The sequence below is a fragment of the Equus asinus genome, chromosome 3 (genome assembly GCF_041296235.1).
Source record: "Equus asinus isolate D_3611 breed Donkey chromosome 3, EquAss-T2T_v2, whole genome shotgun sequence".
Lineage (NCBI taxonomy): Eukaryota > Metazoa > Chordata > Mammalia > Perissodactyla > Equidae > Equus > Equus asinus.
The window spans coordinates 73429356-73455310 of record NC_091792.1 but is presented as its reverse complement, the minus strand read 5'-3'; the positions used below and the strand labels follow the sequence as shown (position 1 = coordinate 73455310).

The following is a 25955-nucleotide window of genomic DNA, read 5'->3' as shown; positions in this document are numbered from 1 at the left end:
CTCAGAGAGTTTCTTCATTTCTTTTTAGTCTTGCTTCTCTCTCCTCCTCTGCCTGCAGCAATTCTATATTGCCATCTTCCAAATTGCTAATTCTTTCCTCCATATTATCGGCCCTACTGTTCAGAGCATCTAGATTTTTCTTAATCTCCTCTATTGTGTTCTTCATTTCCAATATTTCTGTTTGGTTCTTCTTTATCGTATCAAACTCTTTTGTGACATAGCTCCTGAACTCGTTGAGTTGTCTTTCAGAATTCTCTCTTAACTCATTGAGAATTTTAATGATGGCTGTTTTGAAGTCATCATCATTTAGGTTATATATCTCATTTTCTTTGGGATTGTTTTCTGTGTATTTGTTGCTTTCTTTCTGTTCTGGAGATTTAATGTATTTTTTCATATTGCTTGATGTTGTTGATTTGTGCCTCCGCATGGAGATAGAGTTTACCTGCTCCTTTCACTTGTTTCAGCTGCTTCGGTGGGGGAGCAGCTGTTTATACTGCACCAACCAGGAACCCTGTCCGCAGGTGCTAACTGGGCCTGGGCCCCTCCTCGTAGCCACAGTGGCCCTTTGGATTCCCTCCTCTGCCGTGGGGGCCGTCACAGGGGGGCTTCAGGCTGCTGGTGCCTACTGTTGCAGCCCACCTAGATGTGCTCTCTCCTTGGGGTCTGCAATGGTGTTACGGGCTTTTCCAGCGGCCAGGGGTGGGATCACTTATATTTGTCGCTCCATTGCTGTCAGCACCCACAAAATCTCACTTGTCCTCTATGGGTTGCAGGAGAGCTATTGGCATCTTCTACAGTCTGTGGTTAGTTCACCTAGCTATGCTGCTTTTGCCTTGGGGTCTTCCAGCCTTGTGGCTGGCAGCTGGGTGCCTTCTACTGGTGCTGTGCAGAGGCTTTCCCTAAGGCTGCTGTGAGCCTGTAGGGTTTCCCCCTAGGCTACGAAGCTGGGTCTCTGGAACTCCCCCCAGCCCCAGTCCTCTCCGAGATCTCTGGCTATCCCTAGTCCCACGGGGCGGGCAAGAGCAGCTGGGGGTCGCCCCACCCTCTGGGATTCTCTCTGGTCCTCTCCCGGAGCCCTGAATGCTGGGCATGGCCCCTCTGCTAATGGCAGACAGAGAGCTTTGTCTGCTGCCCGGGCGGAACTCCAGCGCTTCCCCTCCGGGTTGCAGAGCCGGCCTTTGAAACTTCCCCCAGCCCCTGGTCCTCTCTGAGATCTCCGGCAATCCCTAGTCCCACGGGGCAGGCAACAGCAGCTGGGGGTCGCCCTGCCCTCTGGGAATCTCTCCGGGCCTCTCCCCGAGCCCTGAATGCTCGGCATGGCCCCTCTGCTAATGGCAGACAGAGAGCTTTGTCTGCTGCCTGGGCGGAACTCCGGAGATTCCCCTCCGGGTTGCAGAGCTGGCCCTTGAAACTTCCCCCAGCCCCGGTCCCCTTCGAGATCTCCAGAAATCCCTAGTCCCATGTGGCGGGAAACGGCAGCTGGGAGACCTCTGTACCCTCAGCGACACTCTCTGGGACCCTCCGGGCGCCACGAACACCAGGCGGGGTCTCCCTGCCAATGGCGGGGAGAGACTCTCCCCGCGGGCTCAGGTGTGCAACTCCAAAGTTTCCCTCTGCATTCAGGAGCAATTGCGGGGGTCTAGGTAGGGTTCTGGTCACCTGTTTCCACCGTCACTCCTCTGCTGTGTGCTTGCTCCTGCCCTAGATGTGTGTAGATCCTCTGGGGGCGTCCACTGGAAGAAAGCCGCCTGCGGGTACTAGGCTGCTCGTCAGGGTCGGAGAGTTTTCACCTATTTCCACATCCTCCCAGAGGAAAGTCCGTCCGCCTTCCGATGTATAGTCGCGAGGGTATCTCAGACGTCCTGAGATGCTGTCTGGATATCCTTTGTCAAGCAACAAGTGTCCAAATAATTGTAGACTCGAAGGGGGAGAGACAAAGAGGACTACTCACGGCGCCATCTTGGAAGGATGACTTTTTTAAATAAAGTGTTCAAAATACAATTTATTGAGACTTACATTTTTTTCCAATGTACAGAGTATCTTCCATAGCCTCTACTAATAATGATTTAAAAAACTGTGCAGCTTGGAAATTCTCATTGAAATTATATATAGTATATAATACTCAGAATTCCTAGACATGGAAGTACAACTTCCCAGTTCCAGAAAGAAAAGAATAGAGGAAGTGTTTCTGGCACTCAAGTGTGCTTGCTGACAGTGCCACACAAGGAGCTGTGCACTGAAGTAGTTTACAATTTTCACATTTCAGAATGTATTCATGTTTGTGCTCATAATGCCACCAATATTTGGCCAGAGATCTAACACCTCATAAAAAGAGGCTCTCAGGGTTTTTAGATTCTCTAAAGGACATTAAGAACTGTGATTGGACTTCTCTCCAATTTTAGAAGTAAAGCAGCAAAGATTAGGTAGAGAAGTTTGCACTGTTTTTCACAAACATTCTGCTTTTTAAAATTTGTTCAAATGTTTGAAAAAATAGGAGACTCAAATTAATTTTTCTATGCATGACTCAGGAAATGAGGCTTAATAAAATTAGATGCATATAAAATCACATTTAACATAATTTTGATTGCCTGTTTGTCTTCTTTCCACACTCCCTCAGAATATTTACATTGACAACAACTGACACAAACAGCAGATATTGTCATCATTTTCCTGGTTTGCATGACACTATTCCCTTCCGACTCATTTAATTTACTCTTCTCAGGGCTGACCTCATGGGCATGTGGCCTGTGTGCTTGCATGGGGCCTCACACTCAGAAAGACACTTTGCTTGGTTTAATACTCTGTTGTTGAAATCTCAAAATTCTCAATAATTTTATCTCTGAGTATGCATGTGAGCATGGGAGCTAGACTAGATGGCAGCATTAGAATGCAATTTTGGTCCAGCAATAGCACCTGCACTTGTGGGCTCAGGAAGCATGTACATGGAGCAATTGACCTGGCCTCCCGATGTGCACACACACACCTGTGTTCAAAGCATGAAAGGATCCAAAGGGATTGTCTGGATTGGGACCTGTAACTAAATGGGCGGTAGTGATGTCAACAGCAGCTGCAGATGGAGCATCAATGGTAGAAGTGGCCACTGCACAGAAAGGAGGAGGATCTCTGCCTGCCAGGACAATGACCCATGATGGGAGCAATGTCTGACTTATCCATCCATCCCAGAGACCATCCTTGTGTCATTAGCAAAATTATTAACTATCTCACCATAGTGCCAAAACAGGGAATGCTAGGGAAATTAGGATGTAAACTTTGTCCTAAATTGTTTTAAATAAAAGTGCACACATAGTCATTGCAATACAGCATTGGAAGTCATTAGAATTCATCAGCAACATTACAAAGAAAATGTCCACAGGCTTAGAACTATATATAAGATGTAGAGATAATTTAAAAATTAATATGAAAGACTGATGGAAAAGAATGCTCTTTTCATATGAAGTTTCAAAAATAAATCTTTAACCAAAGAGAAAAATAACATTATTTTAACATGCAATTGATACAATGATAAAATGAATAAACAGGCATTTGAAATATAAAACCATTTCCTGTTTCTTATACAAAGTCCACAAATTACCATAAATTTGAGAGGAATTATTAAAATATATATTAAATTTACATTTAAAATTAAACTCAGATTTACAAGAAATTGATTTATATTGAAATTGATAGGTTGAAATCTACTCATAATAGAAATCTTTTCAGAAAAAACTTCTCCTTGAATTATCAGTTTTACATATATTTACAAGGTAGTTTTGTCCAGATATGAGTGATTTTCCTCCCGTCTAGATGAATTTTACTACTTGAACCCTATGCATAACATATTTTTACTTACTATATATGATTAGTGAACTTTTAACCAGGTCCTGGATACATAAGCAAAACACCCTGTCTACATTTTCACAGTGCATATTCTTTGAATCACTGTTCTTGGGACCCCCATCTCCTCTTTGTTTCTCAGGCTGTAGATGATGGGGTTGAGCATTGGGGTCACGATGGTATAGACTACAGCCACAATCTTGTCCTCCGTTGGAGATTGGAGGGACCTTGGGCATAAATAATTGTAAACAAAGTGAGCATAAAAGAAAGTCACCACAGTCAGGTGGGTGTTTCAGGTGCAATAGACCTTCTTCCTCCTTTCTGCTGAGTGCATGAGGTGGACAGCAAGGAGAACGTGGCCATAGGAACATGCAATGCCAATAAAAGGAAACACAAGAAAGTGGGTGGTGCTCATAAACACTGTGTACTCATAAACCCAGGTATCCATGCAGAGCAGAGTCAACACGGCTGGGACATCACAGAAGAAATGGTCGATGGCCCTGAATAGACAATAGGGGATATGGAAGACATATGCGGTGTGGGCACAGGCGTTGATAGAGCCCATTATCCAAGATTCTATTATCATCATCACACACACTCTTTTGCTTATATGAATGGAATAGTGGAGAGGAAAGCAAATAGCCACATAACGGTTATAGGCCATAGATGTCAAGAGCAGTGCTTCTGCAATTGCTAAAGTCAAGAAGAGGAAGCTATGAATCCCACATCCAATGAAGGAGATAGAGTTGTTTCCAAACAGAAAATTGGAAGCCATTTTGGGGACAACGGTGGAGATCTAGTTCAGGTCAATGAGGGAGAGCTGACTAATTAGGAAATACATAGGAGTGTGGAGATGACTGTCTAGGAGGATGAGAAGGATCTCAGACAAGTTGCCAAGCAGAACCATTAGGAAAATGGGAACAATGAGAATGAAGAGGACCAGGCCAGTTATTGATGGTGGAAACAACCCCAATGAGTGAAATCAGTGGATGTTTGATTATAATTTTCCATGGGGCATTGACATGTTTTTTCCTAGAGGGAAACACAAGAGTAAGCTAAGTGTAAAACTATAAGCTATTAACTTTCTAAGCTTAAAAAACTATAATTTTTAACTTATTATTGTAGTCAGACAGTGTATTATTTAAAATTTTACATCTCTTAAATGAAGAACAGAACTTATCTATTTTGGAAGAAAGAATACTTGTCTTCTAACCCAGAGATTAAAATTTGAATATGCAAACATTTGTTGCCAAAGAGTTTTCCAAGAAATCTTTAAAATTATTTCAAAAACATTTCAATTATTACTTTATTAGGATAAGTATGTTTTAGTGCCCTACAAAGACCCACATATCAGCAAAATCAGACGTTGTATTCAAAACATAAGCATAGAAAATCTATGTAAATGTATATATTGTGGAGTTCTAGTATCAATAATTTTTATGACCCTTAAAGGATGATTTTTCTATCACATTTAAGCCCTAAAATTTACCTTTAAAACTACAGTAGCCTATCAGCTCATGTTGAGGAGTTGTATTTCTTTCTTAAGTCTACTTGGCAAAGTAAAGGCAAATCAAATTTTCCTGAAGTCAGGTATTATCATTTGTTTCATTTGTTCTGAAATGTAGCATGAATCCTTATTGTCCAGTTCCACTTAAACAAAGTCATCCTCTTCTGCCTCCTCATTTAGGTTCTAAATGCTGCAGTTAAAGAAGACCCTTTACTGGAACATCTATACACACATTCACTGTAGCTCTCACGACTCTGGTCAGGCTCTTCCAAATAGCATGTTCTCTGTTTCTCTGCTTCTCTAACATGTATATAACATTATACATTGCTTTATTAAACTTTGTCTTACTCATTCATTTTTCCCATTTGTTTACTTGTATTTAATATTGTTTCCAAGTCTAGATAAGTGTGTGAATTTAGGACCATATATTTGCCATCTCTCCCTCTTAAAACTCAATGCTTATGATACTAAAGAAATAGATATGTTATAAATTAAAAGACAGTAAGTGAGCAAAAGACACAGTGATAGATGAAATAATTCAGGACGATTGAAATAAGGAATTTGGATAGAGAAATGGCCATTTACTTAAATGGAAAACAGGAAATGGCATCTTGAGAGTCTTCTTCATGGAAGTAGGAGGAGGAATTATCAAGAGACATTATAAGTGAAGAAGGTCCACACAGTATGTGATGTTGTAGTCTTAAACATTATTTTAACGCCCAATGTTACCAGACTTTTAAGGAAGTTCCCAACATGAAAGATGAAGATGCACAAATGTGCATACACACACACACAAACCCACATACCTATTCAAACACAATCTGCATAAATATAAAGTGAGTTGTATGTGGTTGGGAAGATGCAGAAAGAGAGTGCATTTTTAGGAAATAAGATTGCTAACTTCAAAGAAGTATGAGACATTATTAATCCACCATATAAATATTATTAGACATATGAAAAGAAGTGCCATGGTACAAGAAAGTCTTTTGCTAATTAAAATACATAATAATTGATTTTAAAAATTAAGTGAAACTTTCAAAGGCAAAGTGAAAAAAATCTACCAGAAGTAAAAGAAAACAACAACAGCAGCATAAAAAATTGCCATTTTGAAAGCTTAAGAGAATTAGCGAATTAATATAGGGAAACAAATCTATGCTTATTGTCATTCCTAGAAATGCATGTAACAAAATAATAATGGAGTTAATATTATCAAAGGAAAACATTTTTTGGAATTGATATATATATGATCTGTCATATTCAACAGCATGTACAGAATATAGAAAAGTAGAAATATTTTATTGAAAGTTATAAATATCTTTGTGGAAACATTTTCTGAAAATTGTCGATATTGCCAATAAATTTGTGGCCCTAAAAGCACCTTGACAGAGAAAATAGCAATAATAATGAAACGAACTATATATGGAGTAGTAACCAAAATATTATAAGGTTTTAAAATAGTTTATGCTTTTATATTTTAGAAATATATACTAGAAGATGGGACAATGCTCTCAACTTTGCCACCCCAGGAACAAAATGAGATGTAACTATGTTGAAAGGATGAGAAAAGGGAAAAAGACTGGAGGTGGTGGTACGTGGAGAAGGAAAGTCTCCATCCACAGTGGTTGAGGTGATGAGTCAAAAGATTATATACGATGTTTATTAATTATTAGAAGATAAGTATATTGGCAGAAAATACATGGAAATAGAGGATAAAAGTGTTAAGCAATATGAATTATTTGCCTTGGGGATCTGGAGTAGTGGGTTACAGGAACACAGTTTTACTCTGTGGCTGCTGAAATCATATTCTTGCATTACTTGAGAAAGATACTAAAGTGATGTAAAATTGATGTCACAGTTCCAAATTTACCTCACAACTAACATTATACTCAATTGTGAAAGACTGAAAGCTTTTCCTCTAAGATCAAGAACAAGTAAAGATGCACACTTTTGTCACTTCTAATCAACATAGTACCGATGGATTAAATAGAACAATTAGGCAAGAAAAACAAACAAAAAGACATGCAAATTGGTAGGAAGAAGTAAAATTATCTTGGTTAAAAAACAACAGAATCTTATATGGAGAAAATTCTAAAAAGTCCACAAAAAAGTCTGTTGAAATAATAAATTCAGCAAAGTTGCAAGGTATGAAATCAGTTCTGTTTCTATACACTAATAATGTAAGATCTTAAGAAGAATTTAAGAAAAGAATTGTATTTACAATGTCATCAAAAAGAACAAAATACTTAGGAACAAACTTAACAAGGGAGGCAAAAAAAATTTGTGCACTGAAACTCACAAAACATTGCTTAAAGAAATTGAAGAAGAGATAAATAAACAGGAAAAATCCTCTGTTAATGGACTGGAAAACTTAATACTATGAAGATGACAATACTACCATAAACAAACTTCAGATTCAAGGAAATGCCTATCATAATCCCAATCAGGTTTTTTGCAGAAATGGACAAATACATCCTAAAATATATATGGAAGCTCAAGGTACCCAAATAGCCAAACTGTCTTGTAAAAGAATTGGAAAACTCACTCTTTCCGATTCAAAACTTACTACAAAACTACATTAACAAAAGAAGTGTAGTATTGGCATAAAGACAAATAAACCAATAAAATAGAAACACCAGAAGAAACACTTTCACATATGTGGTCAAATAACTTTTGACAAGGGTCTGAAAACCATCCAATGGGGGTGTCTTTTCAACAAACCTTGGTGAGAAAACTTAATATCTACATGCAAATAATGAAATTATACCATTACTTGACATCATACACATAAATTCACTTAAATGGTTCCAAGAGCAAAATATAGAGTTAAAATCTATAAAATTTTAATATAAAACCTAGGGGAAACATTTCATGACATTGGGTTTAGTTATGCTTTACTAGATATGACACAAAAACATGTTTAACAATAAAAATAAGGATTAATTGGACTTCATCAAAATTATACTTTATATCAGAAGAGATTAGTAAACAATTATAAGTCTGGAGAGAAAGACAGCATTAAATATAACTGTAACCATCTTAACTTGGTAAGAAACCTGCAACACAAAAAGAGATAACTTGTGACAAGAAAAACAGAAGGAGAAGAGAAAAGGACAGAACCTACAAAGTTCAATGCAGAAAAAATGCTTTAAGCATGAAAAAACTGTTTAATTTATAACATCTTTTATGAAAACCTTATAGTAACTATAAAATAAAAAATTAGAGCAGAGTCACAAAACATAAAAAAGAGGAACCTGAGAAACACATCACATAAAACCACCAAAGTGAAATGGTAGACAGAAATACAAGGAAAATGAATGAATAGAAATATATAAAAGCCAGAAAATGAAACATAAATGACACTATTAAGCCCACATATATCCATAATCACTCTAAATGTAAATGGATTAAATTTACCATCAAAAGACAGAGAGAGTTGGATGGACTAAAATGTAAGAGCCAACAATATGCCACCTCCAGCAAACGTATCTCAGCTAGACAGGCAAATACAAGCTCACAGTGAAGGGATAAAAGATGATACCCCAGGAAATGGCAACCAAAAGAAAGCAAGTGTAGCCATACTTGTATCAGACAAAGTAGACTTCAAGACAAAAGATAGAAAGAAATTAAAATGGACATTAAACAATGATAAAAAAAAGACATTCCATAAAAATGACATAACATTTATTAATATATGTGCACCTAGCATAGGAGCGGCAAAATATATAAAGCAACTAAACAGAACTAAAGGGAAAAATTCACAGCAACACTATAATAGTAGGGGACATTAGCATCCCGGTTTCATCAATGGATAGATTGTCTAGATAGAAAGTCAAATAGAAAACACTGGCCTTAAATGAAACACTAGACTGGATCGACGTAATAAACACCTATGGAATATTCCATCCAAAAGCAGCAGATACATATTCTCAAGCACACATGGAACATTCTCAAAGATACACTGTATGTTGGGGAAAAAAACCAAGTCTGAATAAATTCAAGAAGATTGATATCGTAAGGTTGTTTACTGATCACAATGATATGAAACAAGAAATCAACTACAAGAAGAAAGAAAAGTTACAAATATGTGGAGATTAAAAATACAATACTGAACAACCATTGGATGAATGAAGAAATCAGAGGAGAAGTTACAAAATACTTGGAGACAAAAAAATGAAAATATAGCATATCAAAACTTATGGGATGCAGCAAAAGCAGTACTAAAAGGGAAGTACAGAGAAATGCAGGACTATCTGAAGAAACAAGAAAAATCCCCAATAACAATCTAACATTACTAATTACCTAAAATAACTAGAAAAGAAGAACAAACGAAGCCAAAAGTCAGTAGAAGGAAGAAAATAATAAAAATAAGATCAGAAATTAATGAAATATACACTAAAAAGACAATAGAAGTGATTAATCAAACTAAAAGCTCATTCATTGAAAAGGGAAACAAAACTGACAAACCTTTATCTACACTCACAAAGTAAAAGAGAAAGAAGGCTGAAATAAATCAGAAATAAAAGAGGATAAATTACCATAAATACCACAATAATGCAAAGGAATATAAGAGAATACTATGAAAAACTATCCACCAACAAAGTGAATAACCTGTAAGAAGTAGGTAAATACTTAGAATCATACAAACTCCCAAAAGTGAATCAAGAAGAAATAGAGAATATGAATAGGCCAATCACAAGTGAACATATTGAAACTATAATAAAAAACCTCCCAAAGAATAAAACTCCAGGATGAGGTGAATTCTACCATATATTCAAAAAAGATTTAATAGTCATCCTTCTCAAAATATTGCAACAATTGAACACGATGGAACACTTTCAAACTCATTTTATGAGGCCAACATTATCCTGATACCAAAACCAGACAAGGATAACACGAAGCAGGAAAATTACAGGCCAATATCACTGATGAACATAGATACAAAAATCCTAAACAAAATATTGGCAAATCCAATAATATCATACATTAAAAGGATCTTACGCCACGATCAAGTAGGATTTATTCCAGGGACACAGGGATAGTTCAACATCTACAAGTTAATCGATGTGATATATCTCATTAATAAAATGAGAATAGAAATCACATGATCATCTCAATAGACAGAAAGAACATTTGACAGAATTCAGCATTCACCTAAGATAAAAACTCTGAATGACATGGCTATACAAGGAAAGTAATTTAACATAATTAAGGCCATATATGACAAACCCACTGCCCATATACTCAATGGTGAAAAAATGAAAGCCATACCTTTAAGAACAGTAAAAAGTCAAGGATGCCCTCCCTTGTCACTCTTATTCAATATAGAATTTGAAGTCCTAGCCATAGCAATTAAACAAGAAAAGGAAATAAAATGGATCCAAGTTGGAAAGAAAGAAATAAAAGTCACTATTGAAGATAACATGATTCTATATAGAAATTCATAAAGAATATACAAAAAAAGATTAGAAATAATTAACAAATAAAGTAAAGTTGCAAGGTACAAAATCAACATGTAAATATCGGTCCTGTTTCTATACACTGATAAGAAACTAGCAGGAAGAGAGATCAAGAATACAATCTCATTTACATTTATAACAAAATGAATAAAATAACTCAGAATAAATTCAGCCAAGGAGATGAAAGACCTATGCACTGAAAAACATAAGACATTATGGAAAGAAATCAAAGAAGATATATAGAAATGGAAAGATGTTCCCTGCTCTTGGATTGGAACAATTAACAAGGTTAAAATGCCCATATTTCTTAAAGCAATCTACATATTGACTGCAATCCCAATCAGAACCCAATGACATTTTTCACAGTAGAGCAAAGAATCCTAAACTTCATATGAAACAGCAAAAAAAAATCTTGAATGTCCAAAACAATCCTGAGGGAAAAGAACCAAGCTAGAGGTAGCACACTCCCTGAATTCAAAATATACTTCCAAGCTATAGTCACCAAAACAGCACGATTTTGTGGGGGGAACAAGCACATAGATTGATGGAACAGAATTCAAAGCTCAGAAATAAAACCAGACAACTATGAACAACTAATCTTTGACAAAGGAGCCAAAAACATACCATGGATAACAGACAGTCTCTTCAATAAATGGTGTTAGGAAAGTTGGACAGCCACATGAAAAAGAATGATGTACACTATTATCTTAGAATATACATGAAAATTATCTCAAAATGGATTAAAGCCTTTAATGTAAGACATGAAACCATAAAACCCCTAGAAGAAAACATAGGCAATATGCCGTTTGAAGTTGGTCTTTTTGTGTGTATAAGGAAGAGTGGCCCTGAGCTAACATCTGTTGCCAATCTTCCTTTACTTTATGTGGGGTGCCCCGAGAGCATGGCTTGCTGAGTGGTGCTATGTCCACACCCAGGATCCGAACCTGCTAACCCCCAGGCTGTGGAAGTGCAGTATGTGAAGTTAGCCACTACACCACAGGACTGGCCCCTGACATTGGTCTCAGCAGAGTCTTTTTTACTACAACAACTTGTGCAGCCACTATGGGAAGCAGTATGGAGTATCCTCAGGAAATTAAGAATAGATCTACCCTATGATCCAGCTATCCCACTGCTGGGTATTTATCCAGAGAACTTGAAGATGCAAAGGCCTAAAGATACTTGCACCCCTATGTTGATTGCAGCATTATACACAATAGCCAAGACATAGAAGCAACCTAGGTGCCCATCAAGGGTCCAATGGATAAAGAAGATGTGGTATTTATACATGATGGAATACTACTCACCCATAAGAAATGACGAAATACAGCCATTTGTGACAACATGGATGGCCCTTGAGGGTATTATGCTGAATGAAATAAGTCAGAGGGAGAAAGTCAAATACCGTATGATCTCGCTCATAAGTCGAAGATAAAAACAACTACAAACAAACACATAGCATTGGAGATTGGATTGGTGGTTACCATAGGGAGAGGGGGAGGAGGGAAAAAGGGGTGATTAGGGTCACATGTGAAGGGATGAACTATAATTAGTTATTGGGTGGTGAACATGATGTAAGCTACACAGAATTCAAAATATATTATGATGTACATCCGTAAATAAATAAATTAATTTTTAAAAAGATGCTTGCTATTATTAAAATATTAAATTTATTGATATTGCTTTCATTTTAATATGTGATCCATCCTGGAGAATGTTCTCTTTGCATTTGAAAAGAATGTGCATTCTGTGATTTTTTGAATGGAATGTTCTGTATATATCTAAGTCCATCTATCTAATGTGTTGTTTAAGCCCAATGTTTCCTTGTAGATCTTCTGTTCAGATGATCTATCCATTGATTTAAGTGGAATGGTAAAGTCCCTCACTATTATTCTTACTATTTCTCCTTTTACGTCTCTTAATAATTGCTTTATATATTTAGGTGCTGCTATGTTGGGTGCATATATGTTTAGAAGTGTTATATCTTCTTGTTGGATTTTTTCCTTTATCATTATGTACTACCCTTCTTTGTTGTTATATTTTTTGTTTTAACGTCTCTTTTGTCTGCTATAAGTATTGCTACCTCAGTTTTCTTTTCATTAGAATTTTCATGATGTTTCTTTTGCCATTTCTTCACTTACTGTTTGAGAGTGTTTTTAGGTTTGAAGTGTGTCTTTTATATGCAGCATATACATGGGTCTTGATTTTTTATCCATTCAGTCACCTTATGTCTTTTTTGGGAGTATTTATCACATTTACATTTAAAATAGTTATTGTTAAGTGTATACTTCTTCTCATTTTATTAAATTTTTTTCTGAGTGTTGCAGTAGTTCTCTGTTCCTTTCTTCTCCTCTTGCTCTCTTCCCTTGTGATTTGATGGATGTCTTTCATATTACATTTGGGTTCTTTCTCAATGTTTTAATATTTATCATAAGTTTCTGGATTGTGACTATGATGAAGTTCATACAAAATAACCTATGAAAATAGCAATCTATATTGATAGTCTCTTAAGATAGGCCTATTATGAAAAACTCTGCATTATTACTCCCCTCCCCTAACATTTTATGTTTTTGATGTCGTATTTAACCCCTTTTGTTTGTGTATTTATTCCTTACATTCTTATCATGGAAATAGATAATTTTAGTACTTTTTGTCTTTTGATCTTCATATTAGCTTTATAGGTGGTTGAACTACTACCTTTAGTGTGTATTTCCCTTTACTAGTGATTTTTTTTCCTTTGATAATTTTCTTATTCCTATTTGTCATCTTTTGTTTTTCACTTGAATAGATTCCTTTGGCATTTCGTGTACAGGTGGTTTAGTGGTGGCAAACTCCTGTAGGTTTTCCTTCTCTGGAAAACTCTTTATGTCTCCTTCAGTTTTGAAAGATAAATTTATTTGGTATAGTGTTCTTGGTTGTAGGTTTTCTCCTTTCAGCACTTTCAATATACTGTGCCAGTCCCTTCTAGCCTCTAAATTTACTACTGAGAAGTCAGCTTATAGACTTATGGGGATGCCTTTGTATGTATCTTTTTTACTTTCTCTTGCAGCTTTTAGGAGTCTCTATCTTTAATTCTGGACATTTTAATTGTAATTCGTCTTGATGTGGACCTTTCTGGATTCATCTTTTTTGATGTTCTCTGCACTTCCTCTTCCTGGATATCTGTTTCCTTCCTTAGGTTAGGGAATTTTTCAGCTATTATTTCTTCATGTAGGTTCTCTGCCCCCTTTGTCTCTCTCTTCTCCTTCTGGGTCACATATAATACAGATGCTAGTGTGCTTGATGCTGTCCCAGAGATCCCTTAGACTGTTTTTCATTCTTTTTAATTCTTTTTTTTTACTTTCTTTTCAGCTTGGGTGATTTCCTCCACGCTTTAGTCAGCTCACTGATCTATTCTTTTGTGTCATCTGCTCTGCTATTGACTTCTTCTAATGAATTTTTTCAATTATGATATTCTTCAGTTCTGATTTGTTGTTTTTATATTTTCCAGTTCTTTGTTGAAGTTCTCACTGTTTTCACCCATTCTTCTCCCAAGATCATTTAGCATCCTTATGAGTATTAGTTTGTACTTTATCAGGTAGATTGTTTATCTCTGTTTCATTTATTTCTTTTTCTGAGGATTTTCCTGTTTCTTTTTCGGAATATATTCCTTTGTATTCTCACTTTGCCTACTTCTCTGTGCTTATATCTATGTGTTAGACGGATCAGCACCCAATGTGTCCTTATATAAGAGATACATTATGAAGCCCAGTAATTTGATTCTGTCTTGTCACCAGTTCCTGTTTCAGGAGTTTCCCCTGTAAAGGCTACATGTGTCCTTCTGTTGTGGCAGGGTTACTCTTGCTGTGGATTCTGGACCCCAGGCTGGCTGGTTGTAACTCTAAGCTGTGTGCATCTCCTATGGTCAATTTGTTAACATCACTGGGTGGGGAAAGCCCCAGCACAGCTGCCTTCAAGGTCTAATAGCACATAACTGCTGCTGTTTTGCTGTTAAGTGAGTCAGACACTCAGCATGGTTGGTTGCTAGACTCAGGGGCTCACAATTGCTGTAGGCCTCTGGTCTCAGAGGCTGTTGTCAGGTTTGTCAGGTGTGCAGCTGGATGGAGCTGTTCCTAGGCATGGCATCACAAAATCATTTCAGGTGTTGGAGTGTAGGGCAGATACCCTGTGTGGCTGTTTGAGATGGCCAATGGCACAAGTCTGCTGCCACCGACAACCCCCACCACCTATGGGTCCACACATCCAACCAATGCAGTCCTGTCTTACATGCATTTCCTGCCATGCCAATACTGACTCACTCAACTCACTGAGGAAGTCCCGTACGCCCCACCTACGTGGGCCCATCAGTTCCCTGCAGGCCTTCTGGTGAGCAGGACCAGTCCTCCAGGTGGTCTGTCTGCCCTGGCTGAACTGGATTAAATCAGTGCTCTAATGGCTGCAGCAAATCCCTGCACAAACAGGAGACAAAGGAATCCAATGGCATCTGCCAGTGTCTGTGTCAGCACGCTTGTATTACGTCACAATAATAGCTGCTGCCAATGTCTCAGTCCCTGTGTAGGTGGGCCCAGCTGTAGCCTGCCTCTTGGAGATATGCTCAGAGGTTATCAAGTCTCTTTTACCAAAAGACTATGCACCTTTCTTTCTGGTGGTTTGTGTTGGTATCAGGAATGGGTCAACCTGTGCATAGCCCCTCTAAGAGCAGACTTTACTTTCTCTTATGTTCAATAGCTTTTCTGGGGGTATCCTGTTTGGTTTTAATACCCAGCAAAGCCACATATTGTGGCATTCATTTCAGTTGTGCTTAAGTCAAAGGCTGCTTATTGTGGCAGAGCGCTGCTGCTCAGTTCCACCACTCCTCCAGGAAAGGCTTTGTATCTTGGGATTGCTCCTGGCCATGAGTACTGTGGCTAGAATGTGGTTTATTCCTCAGTAGAGGGATATTTCTCTCTCTTGCACGTCTGTCAGTATTGCTCCTTGTTGTGAAGATTCTTTTTATCCAGTTTCTGGTTCTCTCTGAAAGGTAATTTTTCCATTGGTAGTTGTAGATTTGTTATATCCCCAGGATGAGGTGAATTCAGAGGCCTCCTACGCCACTATCTTTCCAACAATCTCCTATTTGTTAGAAAATTTTCAATTCAATCATCTTGTTTGTTATTGGTCTGTTCAGGGTTTCTATTTCTTATTGATTTAGTCATGGTAGGTTATATGCTTCTAGGAATTTATCTATTTCTTCTAAGTTATCCAGTTTGCTGGTGCATAATTCTTTATAATAGTCTCTACTGATTCTTTATATTTCTGTCATCCCATGAATTTCTCCTCCTTCATTTCTGTTTTCATTTATTTGAGCCTTCTTTTATTCTTACTCTAGCTAAGACTTTATTGATTTTTTTAACTTTAAAAAAAGCTTATTTTCATTGATTCTTCTATTGTTTTTCTTTTCTCTGTTTTATTTATTTCTTCTCTAGTCTTTACTATTTCCTTTATTCTGCTATTTTTAGGGTTTATTTAGTTAATGTGTATTCCACTCCTTTTGAGTGAAAAGTTCTGTATATGTCTGTTAGTTCAATTTCATCTTTTGGGTTGTCTAACTCAGCTGTTTCTTTATTGTTTTTCTGCCTGGATGTTCTATCCAGTATTGAAATGGGAGTATTGAAGTATCCTTATATTACTATATTTTGCTCTCTTTTTCCCTCAGTTATATTTTTTTATTTATTTATGAGCTTTGCTGTTGGGTGCATATATATATATATAATTGTTATGTTTACTTGAATTGATGCTTTCATCATTATATCATGTTCTTCTTTGTCTCCTTTAACAATTTTGACATAAAGACTCTGTTGTCAAATATAAAGTATAGCCTCAGCTCTTCCCTCTTATTTATTATTAGCATTGGTTATTTTTTTTGTGCCTTCATTTTCAGACTTTTCACTTCCTTACATCTGAAGCTGATTTTCTTATAGAAAGCATATAGTAGAGTCTTACACTTTCAAGAAGTCCATTCAGCTGCATTATATCTTTTGATTGGAGATTTTAATCCAAATACACAAAGACATCATTGATAGGTAATGACTTATTATTGCCATTTTGTTATTTATTGTGAAAGTGTCTTGCAAGTGTTACTCTATTCCTCTCTTGTTCTTTTCCTTTCCGTCTTGTTAATTTTTGTACTCATATTCTTTGGTTCCTTTCCATTTTTCTCTTTTGTATCATATATAGGTGTTTTTATGTGTGGTTACTGTGAGACTTACATAAAGTATCTTAATATTATAATAGTATATTTTAATGGTGACATCTTAACATCAATCACATCTACACTTTTACTCCACCCCTCATATTTTACAATAATTTTATGTTGTTGATGTTACAATTTATATATATTTATGCTATCTCTATTAAGCAACTTTCATAGTTATATTTATTCTTAAAATTTTTGTCTTTTAATGTTTACACTAAAATTAAGAGAAATTTATATACTGTGACTAAATTAATTTATGCATTTTGATTTACTACTTTAGTAAAGTATTCTGCATTTGTATTCATATGTAACTACGTAAAATGTGTTATAATTTCATATGTGTTCATGTTGTTGTTTATTGTCTTTTCCTTTAAATGTGAAGCCCCTTTAGCATTTGTTGTAAGTCAGGTCAGGTGGTGACAAACTCTCTCAGGTTTTATTTGTGTAGAAACGTGTTTATATCATCTTTGTTTTAAAAAGATACTTTTTATGGGTATTGAATTCTTCATTTGTGATTTTTTTCATTCAACATTTTGAATATATCATCTCACACCCTTCTGTTCTGCAAAGTTTCCACTGAGAAATGTAAGGAGGAGTAACTTAGGGCTCCGGTTTAGAGCAGATTTGTTTCTGGGTGACCTACTTCCTTTTTTGTATGTGACACTATTTTTCTTCTTTCTGTTCTTTGTCATCCTCTCCACCATTTATTTGTTTTATTCTTCTTTTTCCCTGGTAGTTTTGGTAGTTTGAAGCATCTAACAATTCTGAATCTGTGTATGTGGTTAACAAGCATGAGGCAGATTAATTTGCTATTCTTGTAGGCTGAACAGACAAATCAAAAGTTAAGTTTATTACATGTGGGATGTTTATGACTAACAAAGTAAGGAAAACTTTAGACAATAATACTTTCCAGGAGGATAACAACTTATATCATTATTGACGGGACCCGTGGCTACATCATTTGATCGGCTGCTTGACAGGGTCCAGTCGATTAACACGAGGGGTGCAGGGTTGACCCTTGGTGAAGAATAACTGGCTGGCCCCTCACATAGTTCTGAAACCTGTGCTGCTTCTAATTGCCCTTCATTCCTTTTCCTTTCTTAACCTCCAGGTTTCACTTCTTTGGGTGACTGCTTGGGAGCCACTACCTCCCGGGAGAATTAAATATAGTAAGAGAATGTGACCACCTGCAGGTAACTTTCAAGATATTTTTCTGAGAGCTAATTTTGTTTGATGCAGTTAATTAATGGAGGAGCGCACCGTCCATTTTGAGACCAGCAGAAAGGAATCCTGCCCAGATAAGATGTCGAATTAGGTTTGTAGCCTCCATCTGGTTAATGTTTCCTTCTTCCTCCAGTTCTTTGTCTAAATATATATGCATCGCCCTTTCAAGTTTGCTGCTTAATTGGATGATCAAGAAGTATCTATATATTATTCTAGACCTTCTGCTTTCTGTTAAAATGTTATAGAAGTTTTCTCCTAAAAGCAATAAATTATGCCAGGAGCTGTGTTACCGACACCTATACAGCCATCTGACAGGGTCTGGGCTGAGAAGGGCTGAGGAGCACAGGGATGCCCCTCGGTGAAGAATGGCCGGCCGACACCCCTGATATTTTCTGAATTATATGCATGCTTTCTATCAAGATTATGACTATACTTGTTTCTGCTTTTTATTCTTGAAGATATATAGTTTAGCTTAGCTTTTCAGCCCTTTACCTTTCCAGCAAAATTATATTTTCTCCAGGAAGTCTGCTGAAGGGACTGTTAGCCCTGCCTCCTAAAAGACAAAGGAATGCTTTCACCCCCTAAGGTGCACGGGAATGTAAAGATGTTTAACTGCCCTCTGAGAACACAAATAGCCCTGGGGATAAGATACCCCGCACTTGCCTTTTGTTCCCATTAACCATCTACACTAATGGCATAAATGATTGAGGGAGGCAGGGGTGGCTCCCCCAGGATGTAAAGAGCCAGAATGCTGTCCTGTCCAGAGGTCTGGACGTTCTCTCTTTGATTTAACTTTACCATGAATTACAACAGATGTCAAGGTACCTATTGCTTCTAGCTTAGAGACAATAAACAATAGTTAATTGCGGAGAACACGATTATTAACCTTATGCTCTATAGAATAGAATGCTAATAAATATTCTTGTGGTCGTTTTTACTTCATTATCTCTCTGAGAATATTTGTAGAGCTATTTCTGTACTAATCCTGAAAAATATAAAAACGACACTTGTGCACAGTAATGTTGGACTTGATTGCACTGACTCAAGTCTCATGTCCCATTCATTTCCCCCTGCGCCAACTCGCCGACTCCATCTCTCCCTCAGGAACCTGCACTCAGCTGGAGCGGGACCCCGGCACATTATTTTTTTAAATATTCCCCCTGGAATGCAGACAACATTTTTTCAGTGTTCTATGAGAATGCCACTATCAAAAAAGAATGGTCAGACTTGACACTAATTCAGAGAGTCTTCTAACAGATAATTTACACATATTTCTATCTTTTTACACACAGATGCATCATTATAAAATAATCTAAAATAATTTTCTAATATATTTTTATATTTATTTTGACTATATTCTTTCCACATACAGTGAGAAAGGAACAGAAAAAAAGAGCTTAGTTTTTTTGAGATTTGATGCTAATGAAAGAAATAAATAGAATAAATATAACTGTTGAGGAAAAATGATCATTTTAACTCAATAAATCTTGTATGAGCACCACGTCTGTGAAAAGGTATCACGTGAAAAGCAGTATAGGGATAGAGGAAGGTATTTCCTGAGTTAAGTTTTATTACAGTTTCTAGAGATGACAGAATGCAGAAAATTTAACACATGACTTTGATGTAAGGTAGTTTGACAAGATGAATCCTCACTAAAGAGCTTTGGATTCTAGAATGTTAGAAATGACGTGCCTAGTTAGAAATTCTAGGAAAGACTAATGGAGGTAGTGATCTACAGGTAACTTCTGGAGAATGCCGACTTTTCCATCTCCAAAGACAACATTTAATAGAGTTTCTGTATCAGGATATAAGATTATTACTCCCTGTATGCTTCCAATATGATACCATAAGAATATAATTTGCAATTTACACATTTCTGAGATTTAATTTAAAAGCTCACTACTTCTCAGAGAAAGCTCAGAAATTATGACAATGAGGATGCTAAAAACTGAAAGATAACTTGCCAATATGTGAGAGGGGAGTTACTGAAGATATTTTGGGTAAAAATCTTCCCTTTTCATCAATATTTGTCCTGGTCCAATGTTCTTTCACATGTGATATTATCTACTTCCCTCTCCACAAGACTCCGCTCTCTTTAGAAGATTTGAAAAGAGGAACAAATAAATATTAATTTCATGTAATTTGGGGCAAACAGATATAGGAAACGTAAGTATTGGGTATAGAGATTCATGATGAATTTTTGGTTCTCAGTTAAAGCTGTTTCCAGTCCATCTCCTGAACAGATAAGCAGAAATTATGTGAGTCAGTACCCAGAGTGAGGAGTTCAGAAGAATAAATTACATTACTCTTTTCTTTGGGCATTTAAGAGGTAAAGAATCTCAGGGCAACTTGCTAACATTCTCACAGAATATGGTAAATTCTGTGCAGAAATAAAGTAAGTATAGGGATTCTCCCAAAGATAGGAGGCTAGTGTAGCTCAGCTAGGCTGGAACGCGACTCATGTGTGGCTCAAAGGTCATTCAGGTGTGTGTGGCATGTGCTTCAGTTGTGGCTGACACTTGACTCAGGTGTGGTTGACACATGACTCAGCTGTAGCTGACACATGACTCAGGCGAGTAGTGGATGGTTGAAGAGACAGTGCCTAAGTGCTTCCCACTGTAGAATCTGCAGTAAAACAGAAACACAGAAGGAGCCAACTGACAACTTGTATTTCACCATCCTCAGTTCTCCACCTTTTCCCACCTGCTTTTTTTTAATACTTCTTTGTCATGCACCCATTCCTAAACCAACACATTCTCTTATCCTTGTTTTGACAAATTTAGCCACTTCAAACTTGCCTTATCTTGTTTGAAGAATTGAGGTGACTACAGTAGTTATTGGAAGATATGCTAGGTTACTGATGCCGTTTTGTCTTTGGATCGTTGTAACCTGTTGTATCAGATTCCATTGAGAACCTGATGAAAGGTGTTAATGCACCTTTGAAAAAAGATTTGACATGATTATACACATATCACACATAAAAACAAGAATAAATATTAGGAATATATGAAAAATGGACCTTCTTGCACCCCTAAGTACTTAGGATTCATTAAAAAAAGTGCTTTAATATGATCATTGTATGGGTATCAGAGTTTCAATGTCTTACATGCCATGTGGTAGTGTTCAGAGTATGACATCCTCTACTCCAGTTGTACAATTATTCAAAAGTTATTTAAAATTGATCTCAGGTTTTTTTTTCCTTTTCCTGGCTGTATAAATTAGAAGCATATTTCTCTCTCTAACCTACACAGTAGACAGAAAGCCACAGCAAATTTATGTTGTGAATGTGTTTTGTAATCAGTATGGTGCAACAAAAATGAGGTAAATATGATCACGTTTTAAGGGGGTAGTAGAAAATATTCAATTTAAAAGCTCTTACTGAGCACCCCCAAAGTACAAGGCATTGAGTTGAAACAATGCAGAATAAAATCCTGAGAACACATAGTTTTCAATATTCTAACTCCAGGAAGAAAACTAAAATAAGCACATTCATTTTTTTGTGTTAAGGCAATAGTATCTAATAATATAAGAAAAGCTATAAAGCAAGTGTTTAGAGAACAGGGGAATGAATTTTCCTTCTCACAGGCAATCACTGAAAGCCCTTTAAAGGATGTTTCTCAGCATTTTGATCCTAAAGTTCACAGAAGGTTGAAGCAGCTAGAAATAGAAAGATATTACAGCGAGAAAGGAGAGGACAAGAGGAGTTTGCATCCTGTACAACTATTTATTTTTTTATTTTTATTTATGTTTTTTCCTGAGGAAGATTTGCCATGAGCTAACATCTCTGCCAATTTTCCTCCATATTACATGCGAGTTGCTGCTACAACTAGCTATTTTAAATCCTTGGCTACTACATTACTTTTATTACAGAGATCACACTTGTTATATTTACTAATCTTAGTATAGCCCCATTACATGGTGAACATACCCTGTTTATACACAGAATTCAATAAATATTTGTTGATTTGAGAGCGATATTGTCCTTTTTCTAGATCAGAGGGTATTATAGATTACTAAATAGATTAAAATTCCTTTGTTTAACATAGGAGGAGATTCCCTGAAGTATGCTTGAGGCCACAGAGAATATTTCTCAGAGAAATTAATAAATATATGACTAAAGTAGTCTAAATTTTTTGGAACATAAAAGACTAGAATTGAGCATTGTGGATGCAGATTTGGGTCTAGACTTTTAATGTCATCATGAAACTATTGATTAAATATTTGACAAAGACCCACAATTATTGTTAAACAAATTAAATATACTTATTATTTATAACTATAGTATAAATAAAGAAAATAATTTATAATTATTGTATGTATTGTTATGTATAAAATATAATTATATTATAAATATAATTATATATAAATATAAATTATAAATGAATAAAATATTATAAAAATATGTCATTTTAAGTACATATGTCCAAATGTAAGAAAGAATTAAATTTATCCTGGAAACAGACAGGTTAATAGAATTGATAATATCCATACCAAAAACTACACTCTCTAGTGTGTGACCAAAATCACTGACTGAATAGAGCATGAGAGAATTTCACATCATCTTGCTTCCACTGCCTACCACAGTTTCAAATGCTAATATTATATGACACATCTCTCATTTAAGTGAACAAAAGAAATGATAAACTCATTGTAATGGTCATGATGCCAAGACTTATTTCTCATTGTTTCAGATGTTTGCCCTGGATCACAAAGTCCAAAAAGACTTTTCTTTTTTTTTTTTTATCATTGACACTCCAAAGTGAATAACCTCATCAGGCTTTTTCCCAAGAGTTGTTTTTGATTTTGAGGAAGATGAGAGAAATTTCAGGTCTATTGAGCAGAAAATGTACTAAAAGAGTGAAAAAATATATAACTATTATTGTGTTAGTCTATCACAGGCTGAGCATTGGTCAACTCACAACTTACAAGGCAATATATTGAACTTTTGGGTGAGATTGGGGAGAGAGACAATAGGATAAGTAAGCCTTCCAGATTATATTTAAATATACTTTATTTCAGTTTATATTTTTACTTTCATACAGTGCCTCGTCCAATATCAACTTGGCAGGAAATATCTGGAGAAAGACTTTGGTCTCGGAAATAAGGGCGATTATAATATTTGTTTTCAAATTTGAAAAAGAAAAGAAATCTTCATTGAAAGAAGTGACACTTCAACATTTAATAATCGTTGACTTTGCTAAGACAGAAATAAAAAAATAAATAAATCAGTTACTGATGACCTAATATCCCTCTTTCTAAAGCCACATCTCCCTGCCCTTTCTTCTTCTCTACTCCGTTTCATTGTTTCATGAAGGTGGGGTTTGGGTGATTACAGTCAAGATTTGGTCCTAAACCATTTGCTTGGTTACACCCAAAAGCACAACCACTCTAGGTCTACAATGCTTAAGCTAAAAACTTGAATTGTGAAAACAAACTATTATGTAATATCCCTTCTTTAATTTAGGAGTGTCACTTCAGGAGCTCTAAGGGGTGCTTTTCAGAAACTGATGAAAGACAGATAAAAATGGGGATATTTGATATATTAACAATTAAAGAGCGTTCATTTCTGTCTATTAGTATTTGCCAAGAACTAATATCATAATAGTGCTTAAAGTATGCAGTAGATTATTCAAAGATTATAAGTGTTTCCTGTTTCTGCATTCAAGTGGAATATCTGGGATATAATGTGCAGAGAAGTGGAGAACATTATGTATTTCTAGAAAATATATTATTTGTATAAATGTTTGTAACAATATTGTATAAAGGACTATATAAAGATCACATTCTTTATCTTGTTGGGAGTGGTATGTGCATTGTTTATTAATGTTCTTGAACATACATGGGCAGCCATGTATATCCTAAGTGCCAAGTGATGCACCATGCAAAACATGAGCTCCAAGACTGACTAAAATAGAAAACTGAAGGCTCCAGCCCAGTGGCACAGCAGTTAAGTGCACACGTTCTGCTTTGGTGGCCTGGCATTTGCCGGCTTGGATCCTGGGTGCAGACATGGCACCACTTTGCAAGCCATGCTGTGGTAGGAATCCCACATGTAAAGTAGAGGAATATGGACACAAATGTTAGCTCAAGGCCAGTCTTCCTCAGCAAAAAGAGGAGGATTGGCAGCAGTTTTAAAAAAAAAGGCAAAACTGAAGAAAATAATAAAATGAGGGTTAGCTCTTAATTTTGTATGTATTAAATTGGCAAAATTAGTCAACATAATGTCAAAGCTAAAAAAGGGTTGTATTTGAAGATCACTGTAGGAAAAGTATCACATCCACAAGTTTATTTGAGACTCAATGTGCCCACTGAACTGGTCATTAAAAATTTAGGAACAAAGTATGGAAGTGACGTTGAGAAATCTGTCAGAATGTACTTCATGAATAGTATTTACTTTTGCTTAAAATATTCCATGATTTCCCATAGTACCAAGAATTAACTTGCTTTAACTATCCCATAATATCTCATGGCACAACTTACGTTAATTCCTTTATTTTTTTCACACAATTTAGTTCACATTCATCCCTTCTTCTCATTCATGAAATCATTCAGCTGAACAATAATGTGATTGAATTCATTCTGCTTGGGTAAACTAAGGATCCTGTAAGGAAGAAAAGAGTTTGTCCCTTTCTTGATTTTCCATTTGGGCACATTGTTAGCTAACTTGCTGATTATTAGACCAGCTAGGCACATGGAAGTCCAATGTACTTCCTTTTCCACTTATCCTTATCTGGCACCTGCTTCTCTACGTCCATATCCTCTAGAATGATTGTGGCTGAACTTTTGAAGAAGACCACTATCTCTTTCAGTGAGTGCATGATCCATGTATTTTTAATGTATAACTTTGGTAGCCTAGAGATATTTATCCTAATTCTCATGGCTTTTTAACACTCTGTAGCCACCTGTAAGTCCCTGTGCTACACAACGAAGATGAGTTATCAAGTCTGTGGTTCACTAGTGGCTGTGGCCTGGGTGGGGTCCTGTGTACATTCTTCAGATCAGATTTTTATGACCTTGAGTTACATCTTTCTGGTCCCAACGTGATTGATCACTATTTCTGTGACTTGCAGCCTTTGTTGAAACTTACCTGTATGGACACTTACGTGGTAAATCTACTCTTAGTGTCAAATAGTGAGACCATCTGTATAGTGAGTTTTGTCATGATGATGTTCTCCTACGTTCTCATCTTGCGTTCTCTGAGAAACCACAGTGCTGAAGGAATAAGAAAAGCCTTCTCCACCTGTATCTCCCACATCATAGTGATCATCGTGTTCTTTGGTCCTTATATATTTATATAAACATACCCTGCAATCACCTTCCGTATGGGCAAGAAGACACCTGTCAATTGGAAAACCTTTGTTCAACCTTCTGATTTGTACACTGAGAAATGGAGAATTGGAAAATGCAATGAGAAAGTTGTGGAACAAGAAGTTCGTCTCAGATGCCAAAAGAAGAATGGCAGTTTTAAATTTTTCTAAAAGTTCATAGAGAATATGATATTCTTATTGTGGAGTTTTATAATCCTAACTTGGGGCATGAGAGTTACTTCCTTCAGGAAAATAAAGAATGTGAACACATAAGCTGGTTAGTATCGAGTCAAATTTATGAAGGGGAAGTGACAGCACCAGGTATAGTCTGGTATGGAAGGCCCATTGCCTTAGTGGTTCACTGCTGTTTCTCTGACTTTTGCCTTCCTATTGTC

At 36.4% G+C, this 25955-nt stretch overlaps 1 pseudogene; it reads left to right on the top strand.

The window, feature by feature from the left end:
• LOC139044938 (olfactory receptor 4C16-like) overlaps positions 1–25741 on the top strand; it is a 36512-nt pseudogene extending 10771 nt beyond the window's left edge.
• Positions 25742–25955: the final 214 nt, after the last annotated feature.